General features: G+C 44.2%; 1 long non-coding RNA gene across 1 annotated transcript in view; it reads right to left on the bottom strand.

Moving 5' to 3' along the window:
* Nucleotides 1-13,891, bottom strand: part of LOC311531589 — a 173,384-nt gene extending 159,493 nt beyond the window's left edge. Inside the window, exon 1 of the long non-coding RNA XR_014714248.1 lies at nucleotides 12,849-13,891. This is a non-coding gene — a long non-coding RNA (uncharacterized lncRNA). The remainder of the gene's footprint in view (nucleotides 1-12,848) is intronic.
* Between the last annotated feature and the right edge of the window lie 1,203 nt (nucleotides 13,892-15,094).

Raw genomic sequence — 15,094 nt, 5'->3', positions numbered from 1 at the left:
AAGAAGTATGGGCTGGATGAATGGACTATAAGGTGGCTAGAAAGCTGGCTAGATCATCGGGCTCAACGGGTAGTGATCAATGGCTCCATGTCTAGTTGGCAGCTAGTATCAAGCGGAGTGCCCCAAGGGTCGGTCCTCGGGCTGGTTTTGTTCAATATCTTCATTAATGATCGGCTGGCGTGGATTGCACCCTCAGCAAGTTTGCAGATGACACTAAACTAGGAGGAGAGGTAGATATGCTGGAGGGTAGGGATAGGATACAGAGGGCCCTAGACAAATGAGAGGATTGGTCCAAAAGAAATCTGATGAGGTTCAACAAGGACAAGTGCAGAGTCCTGCACTTAGGACGGAAGAATCCAATGCACCGCTACAGACTAGGGACCGAATGGTTAGGCAGCAGTTCTGCAGAAAAGGACCTAGGGGTGACAGTGGACAAGAAGCTGGATCTGAGTCAACAGTGTGTCCTTGTTGCCAAGAAGGCCAATGGCATTTTGGGATGTATAAGTAGGGGCATTGCCAGCAGATCGAGGGACGTGATCGTTCCCCTCTATTCGACATTGGTGAGGCCTCATCTGGAGTACTGTGTCCAGTTTTGGGCCCCACACTAAAAGAAGGATGTGGAAAAATTGGAGAGGGTCCAGCGGAGGGCAACAAAAATTATTAGGGGATTGGAACACATGAGTTATGAGGAGAGGCTAAGGGAACTGGGATTGTTTAGTCTGCAGAAGAGAAGAATGAGGGGGGATTTGATAGCTGCTTTCAACTACCTGAAAGGGGGTTCCAAAGAGGATGGATCTAGACTGTTCTCAGTGGTAGTAGATGACAGAACAAGGAGCAGTGGTTTCAAGTTGCAGTAGGGGGTGGGGAAGTACTGGAATGCGTTACCTAGGGAGGTGGTGGAATCTCCTTCCTTTGAGGTTTTTAAGGTCAGGCTTGACAAAGCCCTGGCTGCGATGCTTTTTTGGGGATTGGCCCTGCTTTGAGCAGGGGGTTGGACTAGATGACCTCCTGAGGTCCCTTCCAACCCTGATATTCTATGATTCTCTGATCATTTTGGTCTTTGTGGCCATATTCTCCTTGCCCGTCCCACCCAAGAACCACAATGTCAGAAAACTGGCTGTTAGGCCAGTATGTGGTCTCTGCTGGATGCTTCCAATAAAGGTGCAAGAATTCTCCACAGAGGACGACTTTTGCAATAAGGTGCCTGTGTAAATTTCCTTTTACCGCAAATCCTTACACCAAGTGTATAGCACAGAATAACAGGCCCTAGGATTCCTGTTTTCATATTTGTCATAGAACTTAGCAAAATAAGTATTAGGAATGCCCCGTTATACATTATAATTTGACAGCAGCTTCTAAATTCTCCGATTGTTCTTTGAGTGAATTGTGGCCCTCTTGGCTTGCAGTAAGCAATGCTAAGTGTGATTCTGCCTATGCTGCCTGGGTATATATTTGTGCAGCTCTATAAAAAAATGGGCCTTCTGCAGAGTTCAGCTTCCTGATGCTTGGAGAGCTGCAAGTCTGTATCTCAGGCCTGACCATGAAGAATCATGGTCTCAAATAGCACTGCTCTGCAGCATTGGGAATCCTCTAATTTTCTGGACATGCCCTATTGTCACCTGGCACTCTGCCAGGTCCTCAGTTACACTTTGTAGGCTCAGATGGTGTGAAAGCGACAGGGTGTCTGAGTCACAGGCAGCGTGGGGGTAATCTGAAGACGTGGGCTGCTCAGTGAATCGGGGGTTATGAGAGAGAGAATAGCATATAATAATGAGGTCATATATAAAGATACACTGGCCAAGTCTACACAAGAAACTCTTGCTCATATAACAATGTTGGTTAGCGGTTTGACTTTTTTTTTTATACTGGCAAAAGGCCTACTCTAGACACAGTTTTGCTGGGATAGCTTATTTTGTTTGGGGAATTGGTATAAGCTATACTGGCCTAAAATCCATGTTTGTTGCTAGTACAAGTTGCATCTCCACTAGGAGGGCTTGCTAGTGTAGCTATACTGGCAAACTCTCTCTAGCATAGACCAAACTTTAGTGAAACTCTGTTGCAGAACTGAATGCTGAAGTTGGAGGACTGAACAAGTTAGGATTTGACCCACTGTAGAGTCATCTTTCAAAGAAAAGCTTTTGCTCTTTGTGGAATTTTCGTTATAATTGTGATTACAACTTGCACTCTGTATTGCAATGAAACAGTAGGGGACATTGATTTAGTAGACTCTGAGTTCACGATCAGTCCGTGTCACAATCCATACAGAGTCAGTCTCTCTCACCCATTGAATCACTGCTGGCATGACCTAATGCTGATGCTTGTTTTTGAGGGCTTGATGCTGTGCCCATTGATGAAACTCTCATTGATTTCACTGGAGCAAGACTGGGCCCAAATTATCCTTGTCCCCACTTATATTGCTCTGCTATTCCACCTGGAGAAAGGTGGTGCAATGTCCTGAGCACCCATGTTCCTATCTGGAGAGAGATTGGGGGGTCAGGGCAGGGAGAGATCCGGACTTGTGTACAGCTAATAAACTGGATGTTCAGGATGAGGTATTGCAGATCCAGTGCAGAGAATGCCACCTGCATGCTCAAGGAATGCTGGCATCTGGCCTACCTCTCTGCAACCTCAAGTTCTCAACCTGGTTCTGTTGCCATGTTGTAAGCACAGCTGGTGTGAGACTGGGATGGCCAAAAGGCAGTGTAGGGCTCAGCTCATTTCTCTTTGAAAAGTCATGGAATACAGGAGAGATTCCAGAAGACTGGCACTATATTTGCCTTTTTCCAATCTATAAAGGGGGGAATAAGGACAACCCAGGGAATTACAGACCAGTCAGCTTAACTTCTGTACCCGGAAAGATAATGGAGCAAGTAATTAAGCAATCAGTTTGCAAACATCCAGAAGAGAATAAGGTGATAAGGAACAGTCAGCATGGATTTGTCGAGAACAAATCATGTCAAACCAACCTGATAACTTCCTTTGATGGGGTAACAAGCCTTGTGGATGGGAGGAAATGGTAGACCTGGTATATCTTGACTTTAGTAAAGCTTTTGATACTGTCCTGTGTGACCATCTCATAAACAAACTACGGAAATGTAACCTAAATGTAGCTACTATAAGGTGGGTGCATACCTGTTTGGAAAACTGTTCACAGAGGGTAGTTATGAGTGGTTCACAGTCATGCTGGAAGGGCATAATGAGTGGGGTCCCACAGGGATCAGTTCTGGGTCCGATTCTGTTCAATATCTTCATCAGTGATTTAGATAATGGTATACAGAGTACACTTATAAAGTTTAGGGATGATACCAAACTGGGAGGGGTTGCAAGTGCTTGCAAGTGGGAGGATAGGATTAAAATTCAAAATGGTCTGAAGTAACTAGGATGAAATTCAATAAGGACAAATGCAAAGTACTCCACTTAGGAAGGAACAATTAGTTGCACACATACAAAATGGGAAGTGACTGCCTAGAATGGAGTACTGTGGAAAGGGATCTCAAGGGCATAGTGGATCAGAAGCTAAATGGGTCAACAGCATAACACTATCGAAGGGGAAAAAAAGAGCAAACACCATTCAGGGATGTATTAGCTGGAGTGTTGTAAGCAAGACATGAGAAGTAATTCTTCTGCTGTGCTCTGTGTTGGTTGGGCCTCAACTCAGTTGGGCCTCAACTCAACTCAACTCAGTTCTGGGCACCACATTTCAGGAAAGATGTGGACAAATTGGAGAAAGTCCAGAGAAGAGCAACATAAATGATTCAAGGTCTAGAAAACATGACCTATGAGGGACGATTGAAAAAAATGGGTTTCTTTAGCCTGGAGAAGAAAAGACTGAGAGGGGACATAAAAGGTTGTTACGAGGAGGAGGGAGAAAAATAGTTCTCCTTATCCTCTGATAGGATAAGACAAGAAGCATTGGGCTTAAATTGCAGCAAGGGAGGCTTAGGCTGGACATTAGGAAAAAATTCCTAACTGTCAGGGAGGTTAAGCACTGGAATAAATTGTCTAGGAAGGATGAGGAATCTCCATCATTGGGGATTTTTAAGAACAGATTAGACAAACACCTGTCAGGAATGGTCTTGATAATACTTAGTGCTGCCATGAGCGCAGGGGCCTGGACTAGATGACCTTGCGAGGTCCCTTCCAGTTCTATTATTCTATGACCTTCAAGTGCCCAAGTCAGTCCACTCCCATCTTGTCCCAAATGGCTGAAGGAGATGCTGGATGACACTGGGTGGCATATCCAGAGATGTCTGAAGAGTCATATGCCATTGTGATGAGCACAGTATTAAAAACTGCATAGAGGGACAGATGGGTATCTGAAAACTGGAAGAGTCTACAGATGTTGAAGTGGAGCATCCAGAAACTTAGGTGCTTGTGAAGAGGCCAGGATATCAAAGGTAGAAATGAGTCTCCCACAACAGGATAGCTGCTAAAATATGTGAACCCTGGACACTTGAGAGCAGCTCTCCAGAAATGTGCAAGGAGCATCATGAATATATACACAGTTATAGGGCTTAACAGCTGTCATTGCTCCTAAAGAGGAAAAGCAAAGTTAAGTAGAATGACTGAACATCAGTTCTGTTCACTTCATAAACCACGGGGAGTGAGTCACCTGGAGCTCGCACGTATTTGACAGATGAATTCATCCAGTCCAGAGAGGTCATTTCATAATGAGGGCTCATTGCACTGCTAACCGACTCAAGCACCATGTTACAAGTACCTGTCTTATCATGGAAAGATGAAGTGACCTCATCCTGGGTTTGCACTCTCCCCCTGCCCCCAGTCTCAAAAGGCCCTCTCAGATGTTTGTAGGTGCCCATATTACATGGAACACAGCATCCATCGCCCATTGTTCCAGAGCCCACAGCCACAACTAGAGGCATAGAGTCAGGTATAATTGGAGGACAGGAAAGTGTTGGCTTACGGTCTTCACTGTCCCAGTAACATCCACAAGATAAATAAATGCTCGCTTCCCCATGCCGTCCCTCACCAATCTGCCTTAACCCCAAGCTGGAGGCAGTAGTTCCAAGGCTGAAGCAATTGTTCAGTATTCCTGCCTGCCAGACAAGGATGCCAGTTGGTGTCGTATTTTATTTTATGGTGTGAACACCTGCACACTGGGACCTGGAGTCAGAACCGCTGTTCATTTCCCTTTGCCAGCTCTAGTCTGGGCAAATCAGGAATGTGTCAGCTTGATGTTAAAGATGAGTAAGTCTGCAACACCTAAAAGCTGGCGTAGGAGAAATGTGCTGTAACTTCCAAGGTAGCTGGCATACATCTGGGGCCAACAGGGTTTGTGTAAGCCAGTGGATAACAAAAGTGACAGTAAGTTAGAGATCACATGCTGGTAACTTAACAATGAGGTTTTCACACATGATCCCTTGGGAGGCGAATGACCCCTTGACCTGTCTTAGGTAGCTGATGCTGAGGCTGAAGGGATCATCAGATAAGAAGGGAGAGTAAAAATAACCCCAAATGGCCACCTAGTCCATTCTCTTTCACTCACCCTGTTATATGTCCTCCAACACAACATGGACTAAAATATTTCATTCCCACGTGTTGTGTGGGCTTGTTCTTGGGTGGCTGGTTTGAGCAGAACTAGTGTCTGCTTACCCAAGTTGGTACGCTCCTAGCTTCAGGGTAGACATACCCAGAAGTTCAGGATGGACGCTTAATACAACCCTAACTTTATTATAATAATTGTCCAGATTAGCGTAGCCCTGAAGGTCCCATTGTACTAGGGGCTGCACATATATTAAACAAATAGACTCTGCCCCAAAGAGCATATACCCTTATTTCAATACACAACACAGGGATGAGACAAATAGGAGAGGAAGGGGAAAATAATGAAGTAACAGTGGAACATGCAGGTGTTGCATAGTAAGTAGTAGTCATTGGTTAAATCCAACCATGGCATGGTCAGAATTCCCTAGAAGAGGCATCAGCTCTGCACCTCTTTGTCCCAGGCGTTTCCTTAAACAACTGCTACACCCAGTGTTTCTTGCCACTTGTGTTGCCAAATTGTTGTGCAGGGAATCAGCTGGGGAGTCAGAGTGATCTGAGGGAGTGAGAGGGAAGAAATGCCAGACTCCTACACTTGCCATGGTTGAGTGTCATTCACTGTGTGTGGCTTGAGGGTTTTCTTGTTGTCCCCGCATTTGGGAGACCCAGGTTCAAGTCTTGCCACTAAATGAGGCAGAGCAGGGGCTTGTACCTGGGTCTCCCACATCCCAGGGGAATACCCTAATGAAAGATGGTGGTGGTTTCAGTTAGGTGCTAGTAAACTGTGTCTACATCATTGCTATTTGTTGGTACCTTTATTGATGGCATCAGCAGAGGCAAAGCACTGAATTGACAATGCAGATTTAATTCCTTCCTTCCGTTCCCCAACAGGTGGTCCTTCTGGCTCAGGGTTGAGGGGCATTGATGTGGGGATCTTACACGAGTGATGTTGTATTTCACTTGTTCTGTGGCTCTAAATAGAATTTTTCAGATCCCAGGATTAACAGTTTGGCCCCTCAAGAGCTTTTGAGGAGGAGCTGCAAGGAAAGTTGATGGGATAAGTACTGAAAATCAGAGAACAGTCCTTGTGAACTTTTCCTTGCTTATCACCTTTTGATTTAGTAGGAAGGATGCACTGCCGCCAGTTGTGTGTGTGTTTTAGTGTACTACCACTGATGGATGGCTCACTTAACAGAAGGGATATGTGTCCACTAGCTGTTAGATGACTGGCCAGTTTTCCTTGCACTTAAAATATATGGTCTGATAAAATACATTGTGTCCAAAATATACGTAGCCTGGTTCTGATCTGAGGTTGGTGTTCCACGTCAGGAGCATTATGTTGTAGCCTTCATTCTAAACATCAGACAGACCTGCAATGCATTCACTCTAGCCTCCACCTAAGGGCATACGTTTCATGCCAAAGGGTTTGCGATACATTGCATGGGAAATGGAATGGACACTCATTTGTCAGGGGCATGACTCTATCCCTGACTTCTCCCCCCAGCCCCACCTTAGTCCTAAAACTACAGAGCACAAATGTTAATCTTCTAATGACTTGCTCACAGCATAGCTCAGCCCTCCACACCTCAAGGCGCTAGGGAGAATTGTAAAACAAGCTGCTCTTTACAGGTTGCTAGGGAGTGGCAGCAGTAAAGCACTCTTTGGAATGGGATTACGGGATTTAAACTATGCACCTAAGCAATGCTCTGAACGTAAATGTCTCTGATTTATTAGTGAGGGTTTCTCACCCCTTCAGGGACGGTGCATCATAGTTTGTTTTTCTTTCCAAACAGGGGGAAAACCCCATAATTCCCTATCCTGTTTGCTTATCGGTAGCCAAAACAAAACAGATCACTATGGGAGATTGGATGACGTGGCTCTTACGAGGAGCTGGCATTGCAAAGTGCAGAGTCTGGAGGCAGATTAGACTGCAGCAACATTGTTCTCTCCTTGACTTTCCCTAATCCAGGGTGCTCTCTGACTCCCTGGCAAATTCTATTCCTTATAGAACCAGTGATCAAATGGGGGTGAGTTTGTGGATCTCAAAATACAGTGCATTGCCAAAATACATTTTGCCAATGTATTGCCAGCTAATACAGCTACCAATGTAGCTGGCTGGTACAGGTTGAGGACCCAGCGCTACTGGACAGAATACATAACTTCATATCAAAAGTACACTTATAAACAGTTTATACGTTACTAATAGATGTTTTAACAAAGAATAACTTTTTACACTATTAAAGTCCAACAGGTTAATAGGTTGCTTATAACTATCTAGATCAGCTTTTGCTGGTGCGCTCATTACCATCTACAACACACTACTAATCTGTTTACGTGCTCACAACTAGAACTGATTGAAATTTTTTGATTAACTCTTCTTGGCTGAAAAATGTCAGCTTTGTTGGGAAAGTCTGAGACACAGGCCTACCCCTGAATAGCTAATAGTCTGGTGATTAGAGCAGTCACCTAAGTTGTTGGAGACCTCTGTTCAGGACCCTGTCCCAGCCAAGAGGCTATAGTCTGTCTGTCTCTCTGTCTGGCCCAATGAATATTTAATTATGCAAAACAGAACCGAACCAACAGGAGAGACTGACTCTCTAGCCTGGCTGCGAGGACTCTTGTCTGTAACATAGGAGACCCAGGTTCAAGCCTAGCCCCCAAATCAGGCAGAACAGGGGCTCAAACCAATTGTCCACATCTCAGGGGAATACCCTAATCCCTGGCTATGGCTGAGGTGTGTCCTTTGCTCTCGGTTTTTTAAATATATAAATTTACTTTGAAAGGTCTCACTTTCATTCTGCACTGGAACAAAAAGAAATCTCAACACAATTTTTTTGCAAAGCAGAATTGTCTTCTAACCAAATGTATTCCTCACATCTAATAATCACTTATGAACCTTTTATAAAATGTACACTTAATGCAAAAAGTGACTAATACTTAGGATTTTTTACACAACACCTACAGGAAAATTCAGGTCCTGAACCTGGTCTGAACAAACTTGTAACAAACTGTTTTGCTTTAGTCCCTTGTTTAGAAGTTTCCACCGTTCAGTCGGAGTGTGGAAGCAATACCATACGACCAATCACACAGTACAAATACCACATAGAGAATAGCTGAAGTAAACACCACACAAGCTGAAAATGATTCATCCTCCCTATTCAATGAATTCATTGGCTGGAATCAGGCTCAGGGTGGAGTCTCTAACCTCAGAACGTCCTACACTGGTCACAAACAACGTGCAATGCAAGTAATGTGAAATGTTCTAGTTCCGGAGCTTCTTTCTTTAGCACTGGCCAGATCAGCCTAGTGATCTGCTCCCCGCAGTGCTTAGAACACAAGCAGCTCATGGTGTGTTGGGACAGCAAAAAACCAGTTCTGTGGGCAGCCATGGAAGGGCACAAAGTTATTTAACTTGTGTCAGTGGCTTTCAGTGATGCAAAATGCAGCTCTATCTCTCCCCAGCAGCCGTGTGGTCCTTTCTGTGCAGCAAAGAGACTCCTGACAGTTACTGTGGCTTTAGCACAAATTTTCCTTTCTTGGAAGTTCAGTTCACAGAAGCGCAGGAAAAATCACGATGCTTATTGGCACGTATTGGGCTGGAACTTTCCTGCAAGACTTCACGTTCTTGCTTTGGGACAAGCTAGCAATGCAAAGAGGCATAGGAATATTTCCTAGTTGAAGTTAACAATGCATCTGAGACTCCCGCCTCTATGCAGACTGTTAGGGTGAATCCTATGGCCCATGTTATGCATAAAGTTGCACTAAGTTATCATAGTGGTCCCCTCTGGTGTAAAAATATCCCCCGCCCCCCACAATCTTTTCCCATTCTTGGTGAAATTTAGGAATAATATAGTTGCATATTTTATTCTAATTAGTGCTTTGTGGATCTCTTGTTGTGGTGTTTTTTCTCCCCTAGACATCTCAGTCTTTTTGTGGATCCAAGCCTTAGTCTCTTTCTCCATTCCCCATCTGTAAAATGGGAATAACAGCACAGCCCTGCCAACAGAGAGAGCTACCAATCTGCAGTTGGGGGCATGTGTGTCTGAGAAGTGACTGACACATACCCCACCTTTGCACCTGGCTACCTGGGGTGAGTTTGGTCCTAAATATCTGAATTACCACATTGACCAGTTCATGTGGATCAAATCTTTAAGATCTTAATGGAAAAGATCTATGAGGTCATCTTGTCCAGCCAAGGCCTACTCTGGATTAAAAGCATCAGAAGGCACAAAGATCTTAGATACATGGCTTTGTTTTGCCACCCAGATAAGCTTCTGCTCTTGGGGCAGGAGGATTTATACAGAGTAGTCTCTGGGCAGCAAAATAAGAAAAGCATAACAGGGATGAGCAAAGAAATTCATATAAAACAAGGTGCAAACCTTTACCTAAAAATTAAACTGGCCCCAAAGTGCTTTCTGTGGTTGAATAATCCTCAGATTATTTTTTGTTGTTTTTCATCATAGGCCTCAGCCCTTCTTAATCCTGGATTGGACTGAAACGAGAGAGCTCTAAAACTTCCTGAGCTGTTGATATCCTAGCATCTCTCGCCCAGCTGTGCAGATCACTGTGCAGTCAGTTCAGATAAGAATCTGGACTTTAGCCCTGATTCAGCAAAGCAATGAAGTGTGTGCTTTAGTACCATTTGAGACTTAAGCATATGCTTAATATTAAGCATGTAGTTATCTGTTCTGCTGAACTGGAGTCTAAATCACTGAATCGTTACCCATTGCTAGAAGATAAATCCTTTCTAATGAACATTTGTATACAACACACCAGCTTTTTGGTGTTTGTAGCATTTTGCAGCCTAGGAGACTTTCCATTGACTTCAGTGGGCTTGGATCAGGGCCTAAGAATGCAATGCAAAAACCAAAATGTACATTGCATGTAAATTACATACAAAGAAATAAAGCAAGATCATAAATCAACCACAGTAGCTTTTCTTCCAATATGATACCAAAAAAGAAGAAAAGCTGCCTACTGGTTTTTTTCTAATACTCTTGAGCCCTTGTCGTATAAGCCTTCTGTTTTCTCTGGCAAGTTCTCCTCTAACATTGCCCTCAGTACAAACACTGTTAATCTGTAAATGAAATTCTGATTCCATTCCTGTTGAAATGTATCACTTAGTGCATGGTTTACTGGTGGGAAAGTCCCATTTACTATTTCTGAAATATGCCTTAAATGCTTGACTTTTAAGATTGTGGGCTAATAAACTCCACTCTCCCGCAAATAAACATAGATGGGCTGATTCTCATTCACACTCAGGCCCCTTTACGCCACTCTGGCAAGATAAAGGGGATTTAAAGCGCACATAACGGGCCTTCACTTTAAGTTCCCTTTGCCTTGCCATAATGGTGTAAAGTGGCCTTAGTGTGAATGAGAATCAGGGCTTCCTGGGTAGCTTGCTGCCTGTTCTGTTTTCGGTATCATGCATTATGACAAGAACATAGTCTGAAAATACATAGGGCCTGATCTTGCTACCAGTGAAGTCAAATGGAATTCTGCTGTTGACTTCAGTAGACAAACCATGGAGCCCATAAGGAAGGGTTTTCTTTGCACGCCTTCAGGTGCTGCCTTTCTCATGTGATGTAGTGAGCTTCATTGGTCTGTTGTAGATTCTCTTATTTTATGTGGCTGCACCCATGGGATGGCACTCTTGCCATAATACTATCAAGAGCTTTGCCCAAACATGGCTAAGGAAATATTCTGCAAAGGCTGTCACCATCTTCCTCCCTGGAGCCTCTGGCTGCTGTCCACCACCTCCTCCGTCTCTGTTTTTTCATCAGACATCTCATTGCCTCCCCTCTCTTGTTTCTCACTTTCTGAGGTAGGACACTAGATCCAAACTGCTCCCCGCTGAATTCTGAGGATGTGTGGGTATAGATTCCTACCTGGTTCAGGCCCGTCCTCTACAGTGAGCCCAAATTGGACTCCTGAACTGGGACACCTCCTTTGCGTAAGAGCCAAACCTGGATGCAAGATCTATGGTTCATTCTATCTCCTATTTTATTTCATTGGATCACACTTCCTATATTAAGGGTAGACTTATAAATGGTTTAAAAGGGTTAATAACAGATGCTATAAGCATATTGCAGACATAGTACTATGTATAATAATGAAACAGCTATAAGCAAGTTAATAGAAAATGTTATAGGTGTTTATAAACAACCAGTTTGACTCCATGAAAGTCAACGACAAGCGACTGACCATCTATTAACATCTCTTGGTCACTGATTGACACTGTGACAGGTTGGATCACAGAAACCCCCTTGGGGCTGCCAACTGATGTGCCATGACTACTTCTGCCCCTGCTTTCCCTGCCAGCTTGGGACTCCAGCACCCTGTCTTGCTGAGCCAGACATGCCAGTCTGCTCCAACACAGACCCAGGGTCTGAACCACATGCCCCAAAGATGCAGACTTAACTGAAAGCAGTTTAAGAAATGTTCCTGTCTTTGACACTCAGATGTCCAACTCTCAATGGGGTCTAAACCCCAAATAAATCCGTTTTACCCTGTATAAAGCTTATACAGAGTAAACTCATAAATTGTTCGCCCTCTATAGCACTGATAGAGATATGCACAGCTGTTTGCCGCCTCCCCCTCCCCAGGTATTAATACATACTCTGGGTTAATTAATAAGTAAAAAGTGATTTTATTAAATACAGAAAGTAGGATTTAAATGGTTCCAAGTAGTAAGAGACAGAACAAAGTGAATTACCAAGCAAAATAAAATAGAACGCGCAAGTCTAAATCTAATTCAGTAATAAAACTGAATACAGATAAAATCTCACTCTCCGAGATGTTTCAATAAGTTTCTTTCACAGACTGGATGCTTTCCTAGTCTGGGCACAATCCTTTCCCTGGTACAGCCCTTGTTCCAGCTCAGGTGGTAGCTAGGGGATTTCTCATGATGGCCGCTCCCTTTGTTCTCTTCCACCCCCTTATATATCTTTTGCATAAAGCGGGAATCCTTTGTCCCTCTGGGTTCCCACCCTTCCTTCTCAGTGGAAAAGCACCAGGTTGAAGATGGATTCCAGTTCAGGTGACATGATCACATGTCACTGTAAGACTTCATTACGCACTTGCCAACGCACAGGTATACAGGAAGACTTACAAGCAAAACAGAGCCATCTACAGGTAAGTGTCCTGGTAATGGGAGCCATTAAGATTCTAAACCACCATTAATGGCCCACACTTTGCATAACTACAATAGGACCTCAGAGTTATATTTCTAGTTTCAGATACAAGAGTGATACATTTATACAAATAGGATGACCACACTCAGTAGATTATAAGCTTTGTAATGATACCTTACAAGAGACCTTCTGCATGAAGCATATTCCAGTTACCTTATATTCACACTCACTGAGATGTCATCAGAGCTGGTAATGTAAGGTGAACTGCAAAGATCCTTGTCAGGTGTCCCTGATGATCTTGGCTTGTAATATCCAGATCTTGGCCTGTAATATCCAATGTGAGAAAAGTACTGTAATTCCGTTTTTGCAGAGGATTTTGATATTTCAAAACTTGGGTTCATTCAGTATGAAAACCAAAAAAAAAAAAAATGCAAAATTCTCTCTGAAAGGGAATGGAGGGCCAACTCCAGGGCAGTCTGTCTGGGCTGCTGTAAGTCCTGGGATCCCTGACTCCAGGGCGGTCTTTGTGGTTTGCTGCCAAGGAGCTGGCTGGGCAGCTCTCCATCAGGTCTCCTCCTGGTTTCCATCAGAACTTCGTTGAAGTCAAACTGTCTCCTTGGAATGTTTTGATTTTTGATGAATCAGCAAATTCTGATGGCCAGGGTGGGGGTGAAAATATTTTATTGGAACTCTTACAATCCATGTACTACATGCTGTACAAACACATGGGGAGATGGTCTGAATTAAGCATCCCAACACATCTGCGAAGAAGGCAATTATGGTTTCCAGAAATCTGTGATAGGTGCATTAGAAACACCTACACAGATACAGTACCTACTTCCATTACCCAGATGGGTAAATCATGCACAGAGAGGTCAAATGACTTGCCAAAAAGCTACTATAAAATGAAGGCATAAAAGCGATGAGAGTTACAGTGGCAAAAATGCCAGAAGGGAGAGGCTGCAGTATCCATCCATCCATCCATCCATCCATCCATCCAGCATAAGTAGCTGCAGTGGTAGATGCCTTGGAAAAATGATTTGCAGTCATACACACTCCGGAGTGACATTATGGAGAGGCCTAGAGTTTCTCTCTTCTTTCCAATAAAAGCAGGAGGGTTTTACTCTGAAAGGCAGAAAAAAGAGTGCAACACAACTGAGAAGAAACGCAAGGCACATGGCCTTGAGGCTCAGGGAGGTCGGCCGACATGTCTCTTGATCCTTGTGTTCCTCTGGCTCCGGTACTCCAAGTACATACAGCCCATCTGATTTAATAAAGGCAGGAAGCAAACAGTGACAGAGCTGTGAGATACTGCAGATGGGGGGGTTGAGGAAGGGTCAAACTCATTAGTCATATGATGTGATGTAGTGGGGGAGGAATAAAAATAGTTATGTTTGAAAAATTGTTAAACCAGCTGACCCAGCCACTTTGCTGCAGTGCATTTTTTGCAGGGGGCGGGGGGAGGAGGGAAGATAACTATAATCTCCCAGCCTCTTTCTCTCCTTCTTTCTCACTTGTGATTGTTTCCTCCCCCACCCCCCAGTCCATTTCATTACTACACAATATAGTGGGACATGGCTGTATTTAATGTCTTTACAATAGTGGGGCTCGAATTATGGTGTGCGGAACTGCTTCTGCCTCAGTGGTGAAACATCTGCCTTTTAAGTAGTGATCCTTTCAGCTAAGAGTACAGAAACTAGGGGTAAATATTTTCCAGAACACCTACAGGGCATAGGTTCCTAAAGCACCTACATGACTTGGAAAACTTTGCCTCAAGCCTCTCTGAGAGTTTCTAGAGAATGTTTTTGAGCACTCCAGCTAATTGAAAAACTAACTCTTACTCAAAGGCCAAAATCAGAAGCACAATCACATGCATGCATGCACACCATTACCTGGGTTATCCCTCAGATACACAGGTGAAAGATGCCAGCTCCATAAAGCACAGGGACCTACCGTGCAAGATTCTCTTACCCAACATTGTCCTGAGTTCCAACACCAGGGTCAATCCAGTCTTTGCCATTTCTTGTATTCATTATTGCAATAACAATAATGACTAGATTAGGGTGCCATTATGAAGGTACTTCACATTCACATTAAGACAGTGGTTCTCAACCAGCGGTTTGGGGCCCCCGGAGGGGCGGGAGGGGCGTGAGCAGGTTTCAGTGGGGCCTCCAAGCAGGGCCAGCATTAGACTCACTGGGGCCCAGGGTAGAAAGCTGAAGCCCCAGGGCCCTGACACCCACCTCCCGGGGCTGAAGCTGAATGTAGCTTTGCAGGGGCCCCTGTGACATGGGGCCCCGGACAATTGCCTGGCTTGCTACCCTCTAATGCTGGCCCTGGCTTTTATATACAGATAAACAGTTGTTGTGGCACAGGTGGCCCATGGAGTTTATATACCATGTTAGGGGGGGTCTCGGAAAGAAAAAGGTTGAGAACCCCTGTCTTAAGAGACCGTCCCT

This window comes from Lepidochelys olivacea (assembly GCF_965140295.1).
Source record: "Lepidochelys olivacea isolate rLepOli2 genome assembly, chromosome: 15".
In the NCBI taxonomy this organism is placed as follows: Eukaryota; Metazoa; Chordata; order Testudines; family Cheloniidae; genus Lepidochelys; species Lepidochelys olivacea.
This window is presented reverse-complemented; position numbering and strand designations above follow the sequence as displayed.